Below are 14,096 nucleotides of genomic sequence, written 5' to 3'. Positions count from 1 at the left end.
ACCGATTTCTTTTCAAAACATTATGTATAACTCATCTTAACATATTGTCACATAATCTCATCTTACAAACATAACATAAACACACTAACATTTAACAAAGCATTAAGAACACTAACCGGTTATGGGTTTCGAGGGTGTGTGAAAGGCTTCCAACCGGGTGTGTGTGTGAGCCGATCCAAGTCCAAAGATCCAAGAATGGTGGAGTGTGTTTGTGTTCTAGAGTTTAGGTGAGAGAGAGAAGTAGGAGAGTGTGTGTTGTAATGTTCAACAAAATGGTAACACTAACTAAGGTAGTGTATTTATAGTCAAAGTTCCAAGTGTGTGCACCCTATGGGTTTCGGCTAAGGGTTTACGGCCCAAAGGCCCAACCGGCCAAAGGTTCTCGGCCCAAGGCCCAAAACCGATTACTAGTCACTCGAGACCTCATGGTCTCGAGTCGGGTTCCTTGTTGTTTCGTGTCGGGTTCTCGGTTCACATATAACACGTACACATATATATATAATATACACGTAACAAAGCACTTATCACATAAAAAGGTTCACGTTATCATTTTAACTAGTCACATAACGTACAAGCAAGTTACAACGAAAGGTTCTAAATTTCGAGTTGTCACAGTTTGTGGTGTGTCCACTGTCCTTATGATATTCGCAGTACTGTGCCAGGTGTTGACCACGTTTACTCTTCATTGGAATCGGTGGTTTGAACTGGTAGTCCTCAGTACTCAGAACCTCTGCCGGGGTCTTTGTTAGAGGAGTCCACTGCCTCTCCCTATTTTCGTGCTTGTTTTCTCTTTGTGCAGAGAGCTTGTTAATTGTTGTGCGCGCATCTTCAGAGGAACGATTTCCTGGTGACTCGCGCCAGGATTTTTTGAACCTTCTGTCACCGGTCGCACTTAGGTCTGTGGGCCTGTTGTGTGGTGGTGGTGGCCTGTTTGTAGTAAGGTTTTTCTCAGTCTGCGCATAAACCTTAGCCGCCGCCATTATCTTTTCCCAACTCTTGGGAAGGCCCTCTGTTCCGGATAATACTTTGACCATGTCGTCACATCTAACCGCGTACTTAAACTGAGCACGGATTAATTGTTCGTGAACACCACCGATCTCCAACACTTCCTTATTGTATCTGGTGATAAAATCCTCCAGATTCTCGTCATCTCGACGCCAGATGTTCATGACATCGGATGTATCCCGCATGGAACGCCTTTGCTGGCTGAAATGTGTTAAAAACTTTTGGCGCAGGTCTTTCCATGACTCGATTTGCCCCGTCGGTAGGTTATCAAACCAGATTCGCGCTGGGCCAGTTAGTGTTTGGACAAACAAATGACACCATAGCGGAAGATTCCAACCGCCAACCAACCCTGCACTGGTGAAGACTCTCAGATGATCATCGGGGTCAGTTAACCCATTGAATTTCCCGACGTTAGATGGCAATTTCGCCCTCTCCAATGGAGCCAGAGCTATCTCCAGTATAAACTTCGAGTTTTCCGCTGCTTCTGCAGGTCGGTAAACTAAGTCATAATTATGCTCTGCCTCAGGGTTATAAACCGCTCGAGGTCTGGATTTGTTAGAGTTTGGCTGTAGTGTGCTGAACACGCTAGTATTTGCACTCAAACGATATGTTTGATCTGACTCATCGGTGTGAGTGTCCCATTGGGAACCCAACCTATCGTGAACCGATTGTCTTCGACGAGGGTGTGGTTCATCATAGTGTTGTCTCTGGTAGCTACCTGTACCATCATAAGTTGATTCTTTTCGCTGGGAAGCATGAGCTCTAGATCCCGGCCTTCGTGATTGGGCCACGGGAGTAGTTTGGGCACACAACTGTGTGTATACTGCATTTAATGCCCTTTGTGACCGGACATACCATGATATCGGAGTTTCTCCTGGTGGTAAGATTGACTGAGCGGGATTTGCTGGTAATATTCCTGGAGTAACAGGATCATTTGCCCGATTGGACTGAACCTCATTATCGTCTGAGGTTTCTTCTACAATCCCTTCTACTGGTAAATTGTTTCCGACATTTGGTCGAGGACCAGGTTGTCGGTGAGAAGATGAATTTTCTGCCATGTTCAAAAACAGAAAAATGGAATGAACTGAATCGAAACGAGGTAGAAACTAGAAAAACTGAGAAAACGGTGGGCGCCAATGAAGAAACACTAGATAAATGGTCGGAACCGAAGTATCTAGGGGGTTTGAATCCGCATAAAAGGGTTAGTTCTCTCTCGATTGATTCAGTTGCTACCGAGCTTCTTCTCCGGTGATTCTGCAAAACAGAGCACCGTTAGCCTCGTCAAGGGGAGAAGGGGGTTCTCTCCTTGACCCGACTCCGGTGTGAGAATAAGTATTGGTAATGGAGAAGATAAAGTATTTGAGAAGTGAATGTGATCTGGGTTTATACCTGAATAGTTCTCGTATTTATAACCGGGAGTTTGGGAGGGAAAACCTGTTATTGAAAAGATAACGGAAGATGCTAACGCCGTAGCGGTTACGTTTCCTTCCGTCAAGTTCTTCTAAATCCACGTTAAGTTGCCTTGATCCGATGTGAATGCACACGGATCGTGACTTGATCTATGGCTGGGGAATTACCACGTGGAAAGTGATCAAGTGGAGATCATTCTCCAATTACATGCTATCGTTGTGATTTCAGGAATGTTTGTGGTAATGACACGTGTCCAGACGGTTATAACCGTCTGGGTGGTGCACGATCATATTCTTCTAGAAGATTACTGCTGTAATCTAGTGTGACACCTTACCGTGTGTACACAGCTGAATAAATCCCAAGTCTGGGTAAAATGCTATCCAAGTTTGGACATTTGGAAGGAATAATTAGCAAAGGGTTTTAACCCTTTACTAAATGGAAGGCGGCGCAAGGATTTTATGCTTTCCTTTGGGCGCGCGACTATCGCTTGTTGATTTCTTCCTCCCTTCTGTAAGACCAATGCGCGGTCGCGCAAGGTCAAAAGGTTGAAAGGCTAGTTGGTGGTATGGCCTCAAATCCTTTTTATGAGGTTTTTGTGACCTTACCCCTTCAATTACATATTATTTTTTATACACAAAATATAATATAATATTAATTATTGTAGTTAGAGATAAACGTATAAATTCAAATTTAATTAATAATTATCTATAACAAATATAAATGTATCAAATAATATAATAAGTATAATATTATTTAATATAGTTAGAGATCAAACGTATAATTTCAAATTTAATTAATAGTAAATTACTTTTTGAGTCCCTATGTTTTAGTGGTTTTAACCACTCTCTAACCGCTCATTCACACCCTCTGTAAAAATTCAAAAAACTTTTTGTAAGGCCGAGTTCTCTAAGTTTTCACAACTTGTAGAAAGTTTCATTTTACCCTAACCATGTATATTTGTTAAGATATAATATATTATTTGGATATAAACAATAATTACTAATAAAGTATCAAATCACATGTACAACTACTTATAGTATATAACTTAGAAGACTAAAATTACAAACGGGTTATCTAAATAAAGTACCAAATTATCTTTAAAGCGAACACTAAATGGTTTTTAAAAGGCATATTTTTTTTTTTTGCTATTAAGTATATAACTTTATATTTACTTAAGCTGTGTAATACACGTGTTCAATATTTTCTTCCAATTTTAAATTTTTGTTAATATCAATATGTTTTCATCTTAAAAAATGGTCCAACTTCCTAATAACATTGAGTTTTAAATATTAAACTTAGTTTCAATCATATTACGCAACTAAAAACATTATCATCATGCTAAATAAAGACATTATATAATATTATAAAAATTTTAATTTGAATATTTAAATGTCGACTACTAATTAAAAAAGTTATTGTAGACGCTCAAATTTATAGTTTAAAAAACTTAATCCTATTTTTTAAGCGTGTACTTTATTTTTAGTATGATTTTTTTTAAATGCAATATTTTCTATACAATGATGATATTCGTATCTTGTCTCATGATCCATATATCTAAAAATAGTATTTATATCAAAGAATTTTTTATATCAGTAATATACATAGTAGAATTTAATTACAGTTCATTTACCATAACCTCATAACTTATAATTATTTTTAAAAATACTTACAATTTTATGATCATTATTTTTTTAGCGTTACTTCTTTTTAAGACATATAATAAAATGGATTGTAGTATCTCAAAAAAGAAGTGAAAACTTAGAAAATTATTTTGAATAGCGAAAATATAACTGTTCTTTTGTTTTACTATTTTATCTAAATAAGTCATTTCATTAATAAGGATTATATTCAAGTTTATAATTTACATTTTTTTGTCATTTAACCCGTGTAATACACGGGGTTGTAAGCTAGTTAAGTAGTAGAGATTAAACTAAATAATATTTAGTAGGATAGTTATCTATAATTAATTAGAAGAGATTAAACTAAATAATAATTATTCATAAGAGATTAAACTAAATAATATTTAGTAAGAGGGTTATCTATAATTAATTAGAAGAGATTAAACTAAATAATAATTATCCATTAGAGATTGACGGAAAAATAAAAAAATACATGACTTAATACGATGTCTCCCAAATGGTTTCTTTTATTAAATAGTATAGATAGATATAAATTTATTATTTGTTGTTAATTTGATTTTCTTTATCCTCCGTTAGAATACGTTAAGGTAGAAGAAGAGTATCGAAGAATATTGTTGTGTATAATGTTTATTTATTATTTGTTGTTAATTTGATTTTCTTTATCCTCCGTTAGAATACGTTAAGATAGAAGAAGAACTGTGTGATACCTTGCTTCGCAAATTTGCTCTGTATGAAACACATTCCTTATCTAATTTGTAATTTAGCTACATGTTTTCTTCGTTGAAGCCTACAAAATCCATGATCACCCTTTAATTTTTTGATTTATTTTATTTTAAGCAATGGTTTGATTACTCTCATCTCATCATATTTCACATTATCATAACACATGTCTAGTAGGTTAAAGTGTAAAAACATTCACGCTCTACATGGCGCACTTTTTTTTTTACACTTCACATGACCATGGCACATAGTCTTAGTACGACCTTGGTATGTCACTTTATATTTTTTTACTTGTTTTATGTACAACTTGTGGTCATTGGAAGATGTATGTATATGGAGTTGGGGTCACCAGAGACCATTACTTTTGGTGTTTCACATACTATGTACAACTTTTTTATGCTTGACAACATTGATTTTGTAAACTAACCCATTCCTCATTGTTTTTTTCAAAAATTATACATATTTTGACTAAATAAAAATATATAAAAATGTTTTATCAAATAAAAATAATAATGTTTAATAATTAAGCCCAATTTAAAAGTCCACTTCCCCAAATTGTAAACCTAAATAAAAAAAAACAACTAAGCAATATGAACTATGAAGTGGAGATTGAATGAACTAACTATACATACCCCTGTCGAGTCCCTGAATTCACTATCAAAAATTCCACTGGGATTCAGGGACTCGACACCCACCATCAAGAATTCCACCAAAACCGGCGATTCGTATGAAGCCTATAACCATATCTGATAAGGAATTGTTTTTCAACAATGACCAAAGTCTTTGATCACAACGTTTAACAAGAATATCTTTACAAGCTTCCAAACAATTATGAAACAAACTAACACTTCGGTGACGATCATGTAAATATAAAAGATCCGTAAGGATTGGATCAGGGTTTAAGTTGGTCATATACGTTGATGATTGAGACTAAAAATGGATTGATTGTAAACCGGGTTTTGAATGCTAAATGAAGGGATTAAGTTAGTCATATATGTTGATGATTGAGACTAAAAATGGATTGGTTGTAAATCAGGTTTTGAATGCTAAATGAAAAGGACATACTTCACTTGTGTAATGGTATGGAATTCTTTTTAGTGTAAAAGAAGGCGTTTGCAAACATGTGAAATTTTAAGACTTGTATCAACACTTTTACACTTATATAAAGACACATGGGGATTTAATTACATTAATTCTCGTAAAATGTGGATTATGAAAACAACTTCAAATCAGGTGTATACCAAAAGTACAAATAACATGAAAAAAAGAAAAGAGTAAAATGCCAAAATTGCCTCTAAGGTTTAGTCATTTTTGCTTATTCGATACAAAATGATATTTTTGTGCATTGAGTCTTTCGGGTTTGCGTTTTATTGTCATTTTCATCCTTATGTTTGACAGTTTATTGCGACTTTCGTTCTTTAAAATTTGGCTCTCAGAAATGAAAAATGGCAACACTTCAAATTTTTTGGATGAAAATGACACCTAAGGACGAAAGTCGCATAAGTAGTCAAACCTATGAAAATGACGTTTTACTCAAAAGGAAAAAAAACCTTAAAACTTTTGAAAAAGAGTTAATTGCCATTTTAGTCCCTATGGTTTGGGCCATTTTGCCAGTTTAGTCCAAAGATTTCATTTCTAACATCTGGATCCAAAAAGGTTTCATCGTTGCTATTTTGGTCCAACTGACTTAACCCCATCCATTCACCTCTGTTAAATCAAGGGCATTTTAGTCATTTCCTAAACTATTTTAATTAACCCTTTAATATTACCTTTCCTATTGATAAATAATGAATAAAGAAATGCATATATTATATATATGTAAGTTATAATACACACATGCATCACATTCAGTATTCACCCTCCATCTTCACTATAGCCTTACCACCACCACCACTAACACCATCACCATCACTGCCACCACCACATCCTTACCACCACTAGTCAATAGTCGGAGTCGGAGCTAGAAAGCTGGTACCACCTCTGAACACCTGCCTGCCGCCACCCATCTTTCAAACCACCGTCGTATCACCTCCGTCGTCCCACGACACCACCGCTGCAACACCACCGAATCCATGTAACACTCTTGTTATTATTTTAAGGTTTTCGTAAAGATTACGAAAACAAACATGTAATTTTGATAAATAAGGTTAGTTAAAACTTTTACAATTTAAAAGAATATACAACTTAATGTAATTGAATTCGTCATTTAAAAGATACGACGAACGCCGCGCGGAAATCGTGTTCGGTTCCTCATCGAGCTTGATCTTCATCCGGGCACTCTTGACATTCACCTATGATCAAAACCAACTTAAAGGTTAGTTTTGATGGTTAAATAACAAGTTTAAACAAGTTATGTGGGTCAAACAAACAAAATTAAACAATTTTTGGGATTCAGGGGGGGCTAGACGCCCCACCTAGGGGCTAGACGCCCCACCTAGCCCCCCTTTTGACAGCAAGTTCTTATTATGCTGCTGCATATTCCCAGCATAACCCGATTTCACGGAAACGAGCATAACTCTCTCGTTTTTAATCCGTTTTACCCGATTCTTTTTCCTACGCGTCCGTAATTTAATTCTCCATATTATGAAGTTGAAATCCAACATCCGACATAACAAAATTTTAGACCTTTAAGTCTTCGACTTAATACCTTTTTACAAAGTTTTGACCCGTTCATGCGTTTATCAAACAAACATGTTTGTTTGATCCCAAATTCACATGAATCTTATAATTTCAATGTTGTCTATCATATTAGGTTCAATTCACGAGTTTATGTACATTCTTAAACCCGTTTGTACTTAAATGCTTATTTTGACCCGTTAAGGGTATTTAAGCACTTTTCCACATAAATCATACTCGTTTATTTCTAGCATCTTATTTTCGCAATATTTATCAAATGATCTTCCACCAGAACTATTTTTTATGGTGGATTTAGCATAACTACCTATTATCCCAAAATTTACCCATCGGCTGGTCATTTTACGCAAATGACCATTTTTATGCGTTTGACCCATGAATGTGTATTCCTGTAACTTTTATTCATATCTAATGATTCCATAATCTTGATGCAAGTTCCTAAACAACCCCTATGGGTCGTTTACTCAATATACCCTTCAAGGGTGTTTTGGTCCACTTTAGTCCCTCACTTTACGACGAAGGACTTTCGTTAAATATTTGACCATAAATTATAGGTTTAACTAAAAGCTTATTTATGCGTACCTGGCTCGGGTCAAGGTATTGACCCGTTTACATAACTTTTTGCTTTAAATCTTTCTAGTTAAAGCAACGCACGTTTATGTTGTTTCCTGTGATTACAACACTCAACAAGCAATTGTCAAATGAAGTTGTCAAATGGTGTTAACAACACCATTTGACCCACTTAGCCTAATTGACCATTTATCCGTATGAGATGGTATTTAGTTACCATTTCATCCCTTTAAACCTATCCCGGTTTTCCCTTAAACTTGTTTTACTCAAAACCATTTTTATTTGTTCGTCATTACATGACTAATTTACCTTTTTACCCCTTTTACCATAACTCATGATTTCCTACCTTTTTATTCATTCCGACTTGCATTGTATCGTGCCGGATCATCGTATTTCAATTACTTAACATCATTCACGATCAATTTTCGTTAGTAAGTGTATAGTAATTAAAAAAAGGGTGTAAGTTTAACTTACCTTGTATCCAAGTTACGCCTTTTCTTCTTTCTTGTTTCGTTTGACCCGCTTCCTCCCAAGCCTCCATCTAGCTTGTCCTGAGTCAAACTATCATCATAATCCGTAAGACGGTTAGTTAGTCATTATTAGCTACGACTATTCCGTCTTACAAATTTTATGTCGAATCTACCATTCGACTTCATCATTGGTTAGTTTAACTTTCTAAAAGTTAACTACCGTTATGACAAATACCATTTGAATTAAATCAACATCATGATTAGAATTCATATTACCCCATATCATACGGGATAAATCGAGTTTGGCAATCACGCATTTCATTTACAATTTCAGCACTTTAGTTTTCATTTAGGCATTTTAAGAAACACCTAGTGTGCATAATTTTACATATTTACTAACTAGTTCATAACTAGTTATCTTTACCATGGTTAACATCAATTTGGCAATTTCACATCAATTTTAACATCAACAAACCTGAAATTGCTTTATAGAATTCAAATACATTAGTACAACTATCATAATCCTAGTGTTTTCATACTTCTACATCACCCACTTAACACCTTCAATGGTGATTATGGAATTCTCAAGTATTGAGCATAATTTCAACAATCTAATGGCTAGGGTTTTTTTCCTAGACACTATTTTATTCTAATTTCATCCAAACAACATTCATGCAAGCCAAATTTTCGATTTCATATGTTCATCAAAATTTCGAGATGTAACTAGGAGATGAAATTTGACATACCTTGTGATCCTTTCACTGAGGTGATCACTAATCTAAACTTAGATTTCAACTTGGAGTCGATTTGGCTTCTCAAATGCGTGATTTTTGCTAGTTAGGGTTTGAGCATGGAGTTCCCTGGCTCCTCTGCAATTTTCGACCAGAACACACACTTAGAGTGTGTGTGTTGGTGTTGAATGTTTTATTTAATACAAACTTGTTTCAAGTTTGTCACCTTTGGTCCCTATACTTTACCAAGTTATTTAAAGGGTATTTTTAACCATATTTGTTCTATTATGTCAAGACACTAACTAACTAGGTTAATATTCCTAGTTACTTGGTGGGTCCCGTGAGTTATAACACATTTTATTTTAAGTCCCGTTAACTTGGGCTCTTTTAAATTCATTTCCTTAAAACTTTGATTCGCTTGTATTTAATATTAGGATTTCTTATTTAAATCCAAATATTTACCGGGTTGTTTTTACTACTAACCGTACTTTACCTGTCTTTTAGTATTAACGGAGTTTGACTACCAAACCCGTTTTCGGGGTGTTACAAGTCTACCCCCCTTAGAGAGGTTTCGTCCTCGAAACCTTTTCTTACATAATTCATTGAGTTTAACTCAATGTATTTGATCCGAGAAATCTTTTAAACACTACTTATACTTTTAACCAATTGTTAGTATTACCAGATAAGTATGGTAACATCTTTTTGGTCACTAATTGTCTACGTATCTCATACGACATAGTGCAACTTGAAATAACGTAATCTCGTTATTTCCACTAGTTTAGTTAACTTAGCGATATCTATCGCTTTCATATACTATCGAATTCTTTATGAATCCGTTACTTTGACCCGTTTAAAGGTCTTTAGTGAAATCTTTCACTTTTAGCAACAAATTCTTTTGTTTTCAAATTTATTTATTCGGTTCAGTTATACCGAATCTACCGCTTACAAGCAAACCAAATTTCTTGATTTGAATTGCTGACCTTAACCGGTCTCACTAACTAGACTTATTAGTCCAGTTACTTTTACCGCTCGCTTGGTTATAATGTGATTCTACCTCACATTGCATTTCTTGACCGTGATCGTGTCACATCATGTTTAATTCATATCAATCTTTCATTTTCGAAAACATCACTTTTTCGAATATATCGTCTTGCGCCTATTAGTGTCAAGGCTTGTATCCTTCATGCTTACTATTTAAATTCCTATCAGAATTTATATTTGTAAAAACGTTATTTCTTACTAAAACCAAAGTTTTAGTTTTAGGATCTTCTCTTTAACTTTTATCAGAATTATGGATATTGACAGTCCATAATTTATTCTTTTACAGTCTTAGTTTTATGCGGGGAATCATAACAAGTTCCCTCACCTTACACTATTGACCCGTAGGTTCCTTCACTTAACCTCGTAGGCTATTTCCTTAAGCTTTCACCTCTTTAAGGCGAGGCCCTTATGATCCCTTTGCTTCAATTCATGACCCGTGGGTCATTTTGGCCTCGTAGACCTTTACACTAATTAATATCCCGTAGGTTATGATGATCCCGTAGATCATCTTTTATTCGAGTCTTTATTCAAATGTGTATACGTTTATATACGCATATGGCGTTAAGGCACCCCTTTTTATGGTTAGAATTATTCACTTTTACTTTTTAGATTTCGTTTGACCTTGACCGTAGTCTAAGGCTATATTGTTTTCTTTCGAATTATCTTTCCGACTTCGTGACTTCTAACGTCAATTACACGTCGGTTTGCCCTACACTTACCGTTACCCGGTTCTTACCTATACTTCTTTACGTCCCATTACCCGGGTTCTTTTATTTTAATGTTTTTAACGCCTATAACTCCTTTACATAGGTTTATTAATATTTCGCACTTTTATTTATTCGGTTCGCGCTTACTTACTTTAGCAAGTGTCATCCTTTATTAAATTCGTTTGACTTGTTCGTGTGAAAATTTATCACTTATGAATGTCAAACTTCAGTCTTTATTCGACCCGTTCAGCTTTAAAATAGTACGTAATTTATCAAAATTTCTCTTTGCAGTATCTTATCGTCCTTAGTCATGACCCAAAACCCGAGTCTTTTTTACTTTCCATACACGTTCCTGTTTCTCAGTCTACGCATGCGTTTAATTCCTTACCCATCAACCGGGTGTTTTACCGAAATCGTTATCATTGCACCCCTTCCGGTATGAATTAAGACTTCGTTTCGATTTACTTGGTCATCTTAGCGAAATCCGTCACTTTTATTCGACCATGTCCTTTATTCTTTACGTGACCACCATTGGCGGCCTTATTAATTATGAGTGACGATTATCATCGTTATCCTTGCTTTAATACGACTAAAGTTAACAACCTTTATTATCTTTTTCGTGTGGGCAACACCTTTGTTTTTATGACCCGACGGATCATCTATACTTTGGTTTTACTTGCCCATTTTGTTCACCATGGCCCTTTCGTCCAAGATGACTTATTTTCGTGAATTTTCTTTTGATCATTCATTTATATCATCATTTACATTAATCCTTGTCCCTTCTCTCGGGCTCATTATCCTAATGTAATACGCTTCCGTCACCCGGCTGTGCGTTTACATTATTATCAACTATTTTGTTCATTTGTTTCATTTGGGTACTTTTTAATTTGTCCCATTCACCCCGTCCTTACTACATCGGATGTAAATATGTCCATCATAGAAAGTTGATGGTACCACGTGTTCACTACTTACTTGGCCAGAATAAGCGATCAACACCTGGCATACATGACTTTTTTATAATTTTCACATTTGTAAGTAATACCTCTACTTATTTTTCTTGGAAATAATATCCTTGATAGGTATTCCATTCAGGTTTTTCCAAGTTTTTAATCTACATATGCAACGGTCAGTCTCTACGTATCTGTTGCATATTACTATTCATGCAATAAATTTAAAACGTGCACCTGTAATGCTTGACCTAACGGCTTTCCCTTAAACTTGTTTTACTCAAAACCATTTTTATTTGTTCGTCATTACATGACTAATTCACCTTTTTACCCCTTTTACCATAATTCATGATTTCCTACCTTTTTATTCATTCCGACTTGCATTGTATCATGCCGGATCATCGTATTTCAATTACTTAACATCATTCACGATCAATTTTCGTTAGTAAGTGTATAGTAATTAAAAAAAGGGTGTAAGTTTAACTTACCTTGTATCCAAGTTACGCCTTTTCGTCTTTCTTGTTTCGTTTGACCCGCTTCCTCCAAAGACTCCATCTAGTTTGTCCTGAGTCAAACTATCATCATAATCCGTAAGACGGTTAGTTTAGTCATTATTAGCTATGACTATTCCGTCTTACAAATTTTATGTCGAATCTACCATTCGACTTCATCATTGGTTAGTTTAACTTTCTAAAAGTTAAATACCGTTATCCATATGACAAATACCATTTGAATTAAATCAACATCATGATTAGAATTCATATTACCCCATATCATACGGGATAAATCGAGTTTGGCAATCACGCATTTCATTTACAATTTCAGCACTTTCGTTTTCATTTAGGCATTTTAACAAACACCTAGTGTGCATAATTTTACATATTTACTAACTAGTTCATAACTAGTTATCTTTACCATGGTTAACATCATTTTGGCAATTTCACATCAATTTTAACATCAACAAACCTGAAATTGCTTTATAGAATTCAAATTACATTAGTACAACTATCATAATCCTAGTGTTTTCATACTTCTACATCACCCACTTAACACCTTCAATGGTGATTATGGAATTCTCAAGTGTTGAGCATAATTTCAACAATCTAATGGCTAGGGTTTATTCCTAGACACCATTTTATTCTAATTTCATCCAAACAACATTCATGCAAGCCAAATTTTCGATTTCATTTGTTCATCAAAATTTCGAGATGTAACTAGGAGATGAAATTTGACATACCTTGTGATCCTTTCACTGAGGTGATCACTAATCTAAACTTAGGTTTCGATTTGGAGTCGATTTGGCTTCTCAAATGCTTGATTTTTTCTAGTTAGGGTTTGAGCATGGAGTTCCCTGGCTCCTCTGCAATTTTCGACCAAAACACACACTTAGAGTGTGTGTTTTGGTGTTGAATGTTTTATTTAATACAAACTTGTTTCAAGTTTGTCACCTTTGGTCCCTATACTTTACCAAGTTATTTAATGGGTATTTTTAACCATATTTGTTCTATTATGTCAAAACACTAACTAACTAGGTTAATATTCCTAGTTACTTGGTGGGTCCCGGGAGTTATAACCCGTTTTATTTTAAGTCCCGTTAACTCGGGCTCTTTTAAATTCAATTCCTTAAAACTTTGATTCGCTTGTATTTAATATTAGGATTTCTTATTTAAATCCAAATATTTGCCGGGTTATTTTTACTACTAACGGTACTTTACCCGTCTTTTAGTATTAACGGAGTTTGACTACCAAACCCGTTTTCGGTGTGTTACAATCCACCCTACACTCCATCATAGCCCCCCTCTGGAACAACCACCACCATATTCTCCGGCGACGGTTACTTCACCGGTGGAGCAACACCACCACCAAAGAACCTCCACCACTACCGTCAACACCACCCAATCGAAAGATTTTCAACAGATCTGGAGGCCACTGATGCTGTGACAATGGTGATGGTGACCATGGTGGAGGTGCACGGTAGAAAGAAGATGATGACGGTGAGTGGTGGTGTTGGTTCTGGTGGTCGTATTCTTACCAGTAGGTGGAAGAACACGGTGGTTTCGGGTGGCGCATGGTAAGTGTATGATTATTCCATGTTTTCAGATACCCGATGGTTGTTTCATGTGATTCAGGCTTCTTTTCTGATCTCGGGTGCTTACCGGAAAACTATGATGTCGGTTGATACTTTGCGGCTAGGGTTTTTCTTGGTGACTCATAATCCACC

Source organism: Helianthus annuus, chromosome 1, assembly GCF_002127325.2.
Source record: "Helianthus annuus cultivar XRQ/B chromosome 1, HanXRQr2.0-SUNRISE, whole genome shotgun sequence".
In the NCBI taxonomy this organism is placed as follows: Eukaryota; Viridiplantae; Streptophyta; class Magnoliopsida; order Asterales; family Asteraceae; genus Helianthus; species Helianthus annuus.
This window is presented reverse-complemented; position numbering follows the sequence as displayed.